The following is a 9,149-nucleotide window of genomic DNA, read 5'->3' on the forward strand; positions in this document are numbered from 1 at the left end:
CTTTATTTTAATCACCACTTTATGTCACATTAAGAGGAGTCAGCAATCAGGAATTGGTCAGCAGAGGATTTTAGTGGGAAAATAAAGCTTTTTTTTTTTCATGGCAATATGTTGGCGTGCCAAGTGTGTTGTGAAATCCAGCATTGTTTCAGCATGGTTTTTGGGAACAGTAAAAGCCACTGTGGTTGGTGTGTGGTTTTCCACAGGAGAAGTAATTACCCATTAGACGTGTCAGATCTATTAGATGTTCTCTGAATGGTCAGCTAAAATGCATGTCTGGGTTTTTTGTTTTTCCTGAAAGTCTGCTCAGAATGACAGGTAATGAGCTTTCATACATGACCTAACTGATGGTAAGAAGGAACAGGTCCAAATCAATAAAGTGTATCTTGGTGGTTACTCACTCATTAGTTTATTACACTGTGCACAACATATATCCTTTGTCTCATTTTGTACTGTGTAGGCTGATGTATTTGTATTTAAAAACAAACTTTTCAAACTTTCTTCATACACTCGTATTTTGGCTCTGCAGTTGTTTAGTACTTGGTTTTTCCTGCATTACATCTTTTGTCATGTTTTCGTAGTTAGCTGAGTTACAGCAGGAGTTGGTCTCCATCTTTAATCATCAAAGCCACAAATATTGGTAACATGCAACGCTAAGTTCTGGATTTCATATTTGCAGATCAACAACCCCCAATGTGAACTGTCCACATGCCATTTATAAGCTATAGAACTGAGCAAATTTTACTGGAATTCAAAATAAATGTATTACAGAAATCCGTGAGACCAAAGAATCATACTTCCATAATGAAATTCTTCAAACTATTCATAATTTAGAGGTTTTATGGGATGCTTAAAACGTCCAATAAAAACTTGGGAAGAAAGAGAACAGTAGTGATCGATCACTTTAAATGGCGCTCTTGTAATGTCAACTGAGAAAACTGCAAGCATTTGTATTGACTTGCATTTCTTCTAAAAGTCTGTTAAGTCTGAGTTAGTTTCAGATTACAGCTGTTCTTATGTATGTATGTTGTTGTATAATTCGTTATCCCAACAAATCAACCAGTTACCAACCAGTTACCAAGCAAATTTCAGTATTGTTTCCATTCTAGTCAACAAATATTTACTTGCCTGAACAAAAGTTTTATTCTGTCATTAATATGCCAGTGGCCTCTTTTCTGTTTGTGATATTTCCCGTTGTCTTCCAACCAAAACAACCATATAGCTTGTTTGTCCCTACCCTCAGACACGACCCATATTAGCAGCAGGAGTAACTTTGTCGTGCTACATACTACACAGCACCTCTGGGCCAATGCATGCTGGGATAGGCTCGATAGTCCCCCACAAACCTAAACAGGAGGGAGAGAAGTAAAAAGACAGGGTTCAGCAGTGCTACTGGCTCTGCGAGGCTGTACTTAGCACTCCAAGGAAGGCCAAGGAAGCAGGAAGGAGTTAGCATTCAAGTGACAAACAAGAGTTTGACTGCCTTAATTACTAGAAGGTACAGGACATTGAACTGAATGCGTATGAGGCGTGTTCTTTGTTCCTGATCCGAAATTACATTAGGCTTATTAATTCCTTTGATTTGCCAACAATGCTGTTTTTATAAAAAGTTGGCCTTTGAAAATCATGGATTTTTCATTATTTGTTTGTTTTTCTCATTTTAAAAAGCAAAGCCGCTGTATTTTTCGTATGCTTGGATTTTTAGGTATTAAAAATTGGTTGCGGGAGGCGAGTCGCTGTGGCCCATCTCCCATTCTCTGCCTTTATGAATGATGACTTCCCCCTAATAGAGTTTATTCAGAGAAGAGCAGAGAGAAATGGAAATAATTCCTTCCACCGTGAGACAGCCGTACTTTATAGTCTCACTTTAATAGTCCCAGCCCTAACACATGCAGGAGATAATGCTTTATCATAAAGCTGATTTCCAGGTCCATTCGCTGCACTGAGGTGTGCTGTGGAGCAGAGCGAGCTGTCTGCTCACTGTCACCCACACATGCTGCTCGGTGCAGATGTAGCTAGACGTGCTGTGGGTACCCAGCGTCTCCGCCTCTGAGGAGAAGGCTCCATAGCAACCTCACTGGCTGCCATCTATCCATTCTGTCTCCAAAAACATCCCCTGCTCTCTCTTTCTTATCACGCATTGCTGCATATTTACAGCTCCTTATTCATCAGAAACACTCCAGCTGCCGACTTTTTCCCACACATCATCTTCACACACCCTCTGAGTCAACACACAGGGGATCCCACCTATCCTTTTTTTTATGCATGCACTGGGTATTCAGTATTCATGTGGCATAGAGCTGAGAGATTCTGGGCTCTGCAGCTGCGCCAGCAGGCCAAAGCAGGTAAAACACAACATCTCTGAATGTATTGTTGTTGACAGAATTAGAGTCCATCACGAGGCGAGAATGGCAGAGTAATGAGGAAAACACGACGGCTGCATTTACTCCGCTTGAAAGTCAGATCCTGGTTGTCCACCGGTCAGTGCTTGTTTTGTTAAGAGGAGTTTTGGAAGCAGGAGGTAGACTGTGCTCTGTTTCATGTCATGTAACTGATATCAACAGTGTTCTGAGAAGCCAAGTTCAGTGTGACGATGTGAGATCTCTTTACCTTGCCCCGATTTTGTAGATATCATCAAGAATGTTAAAAAAAAAAAAACCTGGTACGATGCCTCTGATCAGCCTCAGTACCCCGGGGTAGTTTACTCATCAACGACCTTCAACCGTGCTGCCAAGTGTGGTTCATACAACCGTCTGTACGCAGGACGTTTAATTTGTCCGTGCAAATGCTTAAATATATGTTTGTATGTGCATGTTTATCTATGTGTCATATACATCGTCCCACCAGGATGAAAAGCCAAGATGATTAGAGGGCAGAAATCATGCCTTGTCTTGTAATCAAACAAAGGAGAAGGTGTGCCTCACAAACAGTAACACAGTCTGGGTGTTCTGTCTGTTCTGATTTTTCTGCCTGCTTTCTGTTGGAAAATGAGTTCTTAGCACATAAAACCAGTCTCAATGTGGCACAAACTAGTTTTTCATGGTATCAGAGAAACTGGTGGAGAAAACAAATTATCTACAAACATTTCTTTGGCAATAACCGGTTTGCAGAGTTTTACAACACGAATGGTTTTGCAGTATGCTCCGTTTAGGGAATTCCACCTGTGGGTGTCCCAGACAAACATATGGCACAGTGCTGTTATTGTGGTTTGGGTGAATGCCACTCCATAACAAAGAGAGAGTTTATTGGGTGGTTCTATCTTCTGGTTGAGTGTATAGAGTTAGTCAAGTTTATTTGTATTGCTTAATATCACACATAATGTCTCGGCTTTACAAGATCACAGCAGCAGCAGCGGGTCTCGACCCAGCCCAAACTGTCGAAAAGGAAAACAGTGAACTGAATGTTGTAAGAAAAACAAAACACAAAAATGTGAATGTAATCCAACAATGGGCTTATTAATAAGACCTGTACTTATACATTAAATCCAGTATTAATCCTAAAGGTCTAAATATGAGTTTGTCACATCACATAAGCTGCTGGTGCAGAGTTCTGGCTGTCTGGATTCTTTTATTGCGTAAAGCTTGAGGCACAGGTTGCTGCAGGTCTGGTTACTATTTTAAATGTAATTTATCAAGAAATGTTCCCTTTCTTCTCTTTGTTCCTTTTGGCGTTCCATGCACAGTTTATCGTGTGTTGCAAGCAGATACACAATTACCCCGGGGGAGGAGGGGAAGTGAGTGTAGCCAATGTGTTGCATTAGCCTGCAAGATAACAGCCAGTGAGCAAAAATTTTAGTTTCAGCTCTGGGGTCGGCTTGGTTCAGTACCAGTTGGGTTCAGATCTCAGTTTTAGACCTCTGCATATAAATCACGTTAATATAATGCAGTTCCACTGTGATGGGTGATTGCTGTCCAGATTATTACAGGCAATGTTGAAGGAAATGTTGTGTAGTGTTTTGTTCCACACCAGTCATGTGGAGGTGATCGGACTGGATGGAGGGTGTACAAAACATAGGACTTTGAAAAGCTGACTGGACTTTGGTTATGCAACAGAATTACTATGGCTACAATTAGGGAAAGATTATGGTTTTAGTAAAATGTCGAAACAAGCAGTATACACATTGTGCTTTTGTGCCTGAACCTAACCAGACTTTAACCGCTGTGGCCACAGCCGTGAATAATATTTGTTATGGTTGCGTGTGTTTTGAAAGGCAATTACAAACAACCAAACAACATGTCAGCTTCTAAATGTGCATTAAAACTTTTAAGCTCAGAACAACCTGTCAAACCTGCAGACGGTCAATATTTGATACCAAAACACAGATTTTCATTGTAGTATTCCTTCAACCCCCCACACTATTACATTACCAATATTCCAAGTACATATTATAAAATTCATGTTATATTGTTTGCTTTATCTGAATGCATACGAGCTGTTATTGGTTCTTATCCTTCCCAATATTTTTTTATCATAACTGTAGTGACGACATGGGAGGATGGAGAAGCAGCTACATCCTCTGAGACAAGAAGCCCTGGGATTTTGGGGAAATGTGGCTCTCATTTTCAAAACATAAAGCACTACATGTCGCACCTCTAACTCAGAGAGCCTCAGTACAACCAAAGCAGGCTGGAGTGAAATAAAAACACTGAAGCGCTGACACACATCTGCACAGAGACCTTTTAGACTGTGTCCTCAGTCAATCTACATCTGCACTCAATGTGAGCTGACGTCCTGAAGGAGGATATTTTTGGAGAATGGCGTCTTTCCACACAGAGGAAGAGGGAGTGAGTCTGCGAAGGCCTTTCAACCAGCTCCAAATGGCTGAACTCCTCGTGGTGATGTCAAAATACCTGACAAATAAATATACAAGGCACAGAGGAATAAAACAATACACGCACATACACACACACAGCTGCAGGACAAACTGGAAACATCCACTGTTTTTACCAAGATCTCTATCATGTCATGATGTTTGTGTTACTGTTTTATCTGTGTTTTCATACGAGTCTCTGCAGTGTGAGAAATGTGTGGAGCGCATGAGGAACCCATCCAGCACAGCGGCAGTTAAATCCACCTCTCCACCCCTGGCCTCTCTCATGTGTCTGCAGAAATAAGGGGACCACCCTGTCCCAACTCACAGTTTCATGTACAGAGACAGAGGATTTAAAGAAGAACAAGAGTCCAAAAAAAAAAGGGGAGGAAAAGGAAGAAATAGACTTAAGAGTAATGGCAGCCAGCTGTGGGAGAGCTATCCTTTAACACCTCGCTCTGGTGGATAACCAGCCCACCAAGTCAAACACACCCCACCACAAACCCTCATCAGTGAAACTTCTCGTAATTTATCACCTTGCACTTGTCACTGTGGGACTTGCAAGAAACCTCAGCTGGAAACAAAGGGGGGAAAAAAGACAGAGTGTTTTGTCTCTGTTTAGAAATATGACCTTCTAGGTATCACACAGTATCACATATTCCTCTGTACAAATCCATAAATCAAATCCATATGTATACAGACCCCTACTGCCATCTACACCTTTGGTAAAGAAAAGATAAACGTGCAGTCAGTTTCACTGTATGAAGTTATGCTCTATGACAGGCAATCAACCAGATAAATCACTTCTTAAATAAACATCCCTATTTCTTGCTTGTGGAGTTAAATTGTTCCTATATGCTTATTCCTCTATTTTTAGATTCACCAAGAATAAACCCTCGAAGAGCACTGATGCAGCCGCTCCATGAATTTTCATGCATGGATCCGGTTTGCATTTTTCCTGCTCTGCCACTAAGTAGTGTGGACAACATGGCCGTCTAATGAAACGTTGAGAGACTTGGTGGGATTCGGTTTGCCCACATCCATAACTTGACTGTCGCCTTGTGTCAAAATGGAGATGGATTATTTTAGGGCAGGGTTAGATTTTATTTTTCTTTTCTCGTTTCGAGCTCGGAGAGGGAGAAAAAAAAATGTGGGAGCATTGCTGTAAAATATGCACCCTCCGCTTTGTGCCCAGAACAATTCAGTTTTCTGAATGTAGTAGAACATGTTGTTGCACGTTAATCAAGGCAGAGTAACAGCGAAAAAAAAAAAAACATTGAGCCCCTGGTGAATCAACATTGTTCAGTATGCATCAGGAATGATATCAAACAGTGGCTCCTCTACTAAAATTTGAAGGGAATACAGTGTAGTGACACTCTATGGAAAATAACAAAGAGCCTACAAAGGCAGCCAATGTATCAGCCCTGTCTCCTCCAACTTATTTGAACGGCAAATAATTGTTGGAGGAAGCTGAATCGCACCCATATTCAGTTGTTTTCATATCAACATAATGAGCAAACATTGCTAGCTAAAGTATCTGGCAAGTTATAAAAATTCAGATACTAAATGTGTCAGTAAAATTTTTATTGACATACTGATTTTATTAATTTTCCCAAATTTCCGCTCTTGCAAAACCAAATCCGCTCATAGCAACTGTTTTATGGTTATGTTTATACATTCACAGCACTTTGTTAAGGGTTAGGGGAGGACTTGGATTTTTGTATGCTGGATTACATTTGTTCTGAAAGAGCAGGGTTTTTAGAGAATAATTTGAAATGTTGTGAAAGAATGGATGTGGCCACCACAGATTGACTTCTTAGGGTTATGCATGAGATGAGACAGATTCAAGTTTAATTTGTTTTGAAAAATAAGTTTCAAAAATAAGGTTGGAGAAACACAGAAACTGTTGCTTGAATTGTAGTCTGCTACAAAAAAACAAATAATAATTGAATTATATGGGATTGCATTAGGTTGTATGGGTGTACCTAATAAAATGGCCCCTGAATTTATTTCCCCTGTAAATCTTTCTATCCACTAAGGGTAGAAGTTTAGTATTTTGCAGACTGACTCTGATAAAGTTGTACTGTTTACTTGGTACCTGTGGTCTATAGGTCACATCAGTGAACTGTGAATGAAGAAACACCAGAAAAAGCCTCAAACATGTTTTAATTTTTAGGAGACAAGATGTGAAAAGCATCCTCCCGTGTCAAACCCCTGTCCGTCTACCCCTGAAAGGTCTTACAGTGTTAACATCATCATTCTACTTCTGCCTTTGTACAACCAGAAAAGAGCTCAGGTGAACATAAACAAGATGACCGATGGAGAGTAGAGTCTCTTTGGTTGCTTTGATCTAAGCTGAATACAGCTGCTGTCCTCTGTGAAGCAGCAAGCCACCAACTTTTCAGAGCCACCATTCAAACCTGCAGGGCTGAGAATTTAACAACCAGAAGATGGATTTTAGGGAGGAGTGTTTCCACTAGCTTCCTGTTTTCCTGCCTTTGTTTCGTAAAGCAATCAGACACGAAGGGGCATAACGTAAATTTGAGTGCAGCAGGTGCTGACGGAGGCTCACAGACCTCTTGGTTAGTTTATGTAAGTCCATTAATGTCTCAGACTGGCTAAAGCAATAATCTATTAATCATGAATTACTGATAAAAGCATCAATAAACAAAGGAGCATCAAAAAGCAGCAGACTCTCATCTTCTTTTACCTGCAGGAGACTGCGTGTTTCTTTATGAGTCAGTAACGTCGTCGTGCTTGAGTTTTATCGGACCCAGCGTATTCTAATATGTCTTTGCTTTTTCTACAATGAGCATGTCTTTCTCCTTTTATCTATTTAAGACTTCTTTTTTTCTGCCATTTCAGCTGACTTGCAGTCTTGATTAATCTTGACAGAGAGAAAAATGTAGTTTGATTAGTGTCTCCATATAAGTGCTCCCTGCTGATGAAATTAAAATTTTGCAGTCTATCTGTCACCGCCGTCTCAGTCTGGTTTGCAGCTTTCGGGCCACAGACACAGTCGTCTGTAAAATCCGTCAAGTAAAATTTGAATTTCTGTTGTTTAAACTGTGGAGTTTTCACTCAGACTTGTGATGTCTTTTGTGTCCTCCATTTATTTCATGTCTGTTTCTGGGGGACAGATCAGTGAGGATTAATCTCTGACACTTAGCAGGGAGAAACCCCTCCTGGACCTCAGCGTGTTTCAGTGGTGATAAGACGTCGGGGAACCACAGTACAGGACCCTCACATATGGTCCTGCTTTTTGCTGTGGTTTGGCGGCTGGTCTGCCTCTCCATACTTTCTGGTTTCAGCATTTTATTTTCATTTGCTTGAGATCATTTTCATTTTCACAATTGCTTTTGGGTGTTTTTGTGAAGAGGGAAAAAAGAAACTGCATTTCTCAAGCATAACATCAGGTCTATGTAACTTACTGCAAACATTTCCTCAAGAGATTTTGACGTGTGTAAAGTCAGCTTTGTTCCCAAAGCTTTAAAATGTTTCTATCATCATTATAAGAGCACAGTGAAGTTTCTCTGTCCGTCTTATGATGTCTGCATGTATTGATCCTCACCTGATATTGCATAAGAGGAACTGGACTGCTGCTGCTCGCTGGACTCCAACTTATTTTTATTCAGTTTCTGGCTCTGCAGGTCCTCAATTCTGCAGTTGTGGTTTTAATTTAATGCGGGACACATGATGCAATGACATCTCTGTTTATTGTATTATAGATGTTCATTTGATTTGCACACATTTTTGTTTTTTGTACATTTTATAGTGTATTTCTGGATCTTGTATCAACTCTAAGAAATTCACATTTACACAATGCATCGTACATTAGTAGGTAAGTACAGGTGACATTCAGCTTTTTCGGGTGCAGGTCCTGATCTACCTTTATCGAGTTTGTAGTAATAATATCACAGAGAATCACAGTGAACCTCCCCATAGATTTCATGTTACTGCAAATACATGTCCTGTCACCTCTGAAATGGAGGTACATGATGAAACTTACTGTACATGCAAAACATCTGCACAGTAGAACTGATTTCTATTGACTAATAGCATATGTGAGCTTTAGAGTAGAAGTCTAAGGTGACATGTATATGTTTTCATAATGCTACATGACCCTTTTAGTTGCCAATATTTATAGCATGTTAACATACAGTATGAGTACACTGGCAACCTATTTGTACAGTAAGTCTCTCTGTACTGGTGCCAGGTTATTACAGTTTGTTTGCGTCTCCAAGGTTCATCTATAGCTTTGACTTGTATTTACTGAAAACCTTCATTAGCTCACAAAATATCAAAGAAATGCACATAAAAACATAAAACAAGTGGAAAA

The sequence above is a fragment of the Toxotes jaculatrix genome, chromosome 18 (genome assembly GCF_017976425.1).
Source record: "Toxotes jaculatrix isolate fToxJac2 chromosome 18, fToxJac2.pri, whole genome shotgun sequence".
NCBI lineage: Eukaryota > Metazoa > Chordata > Actinopteri > Toxotidae > Toxotes > Toxotes jaculatrix.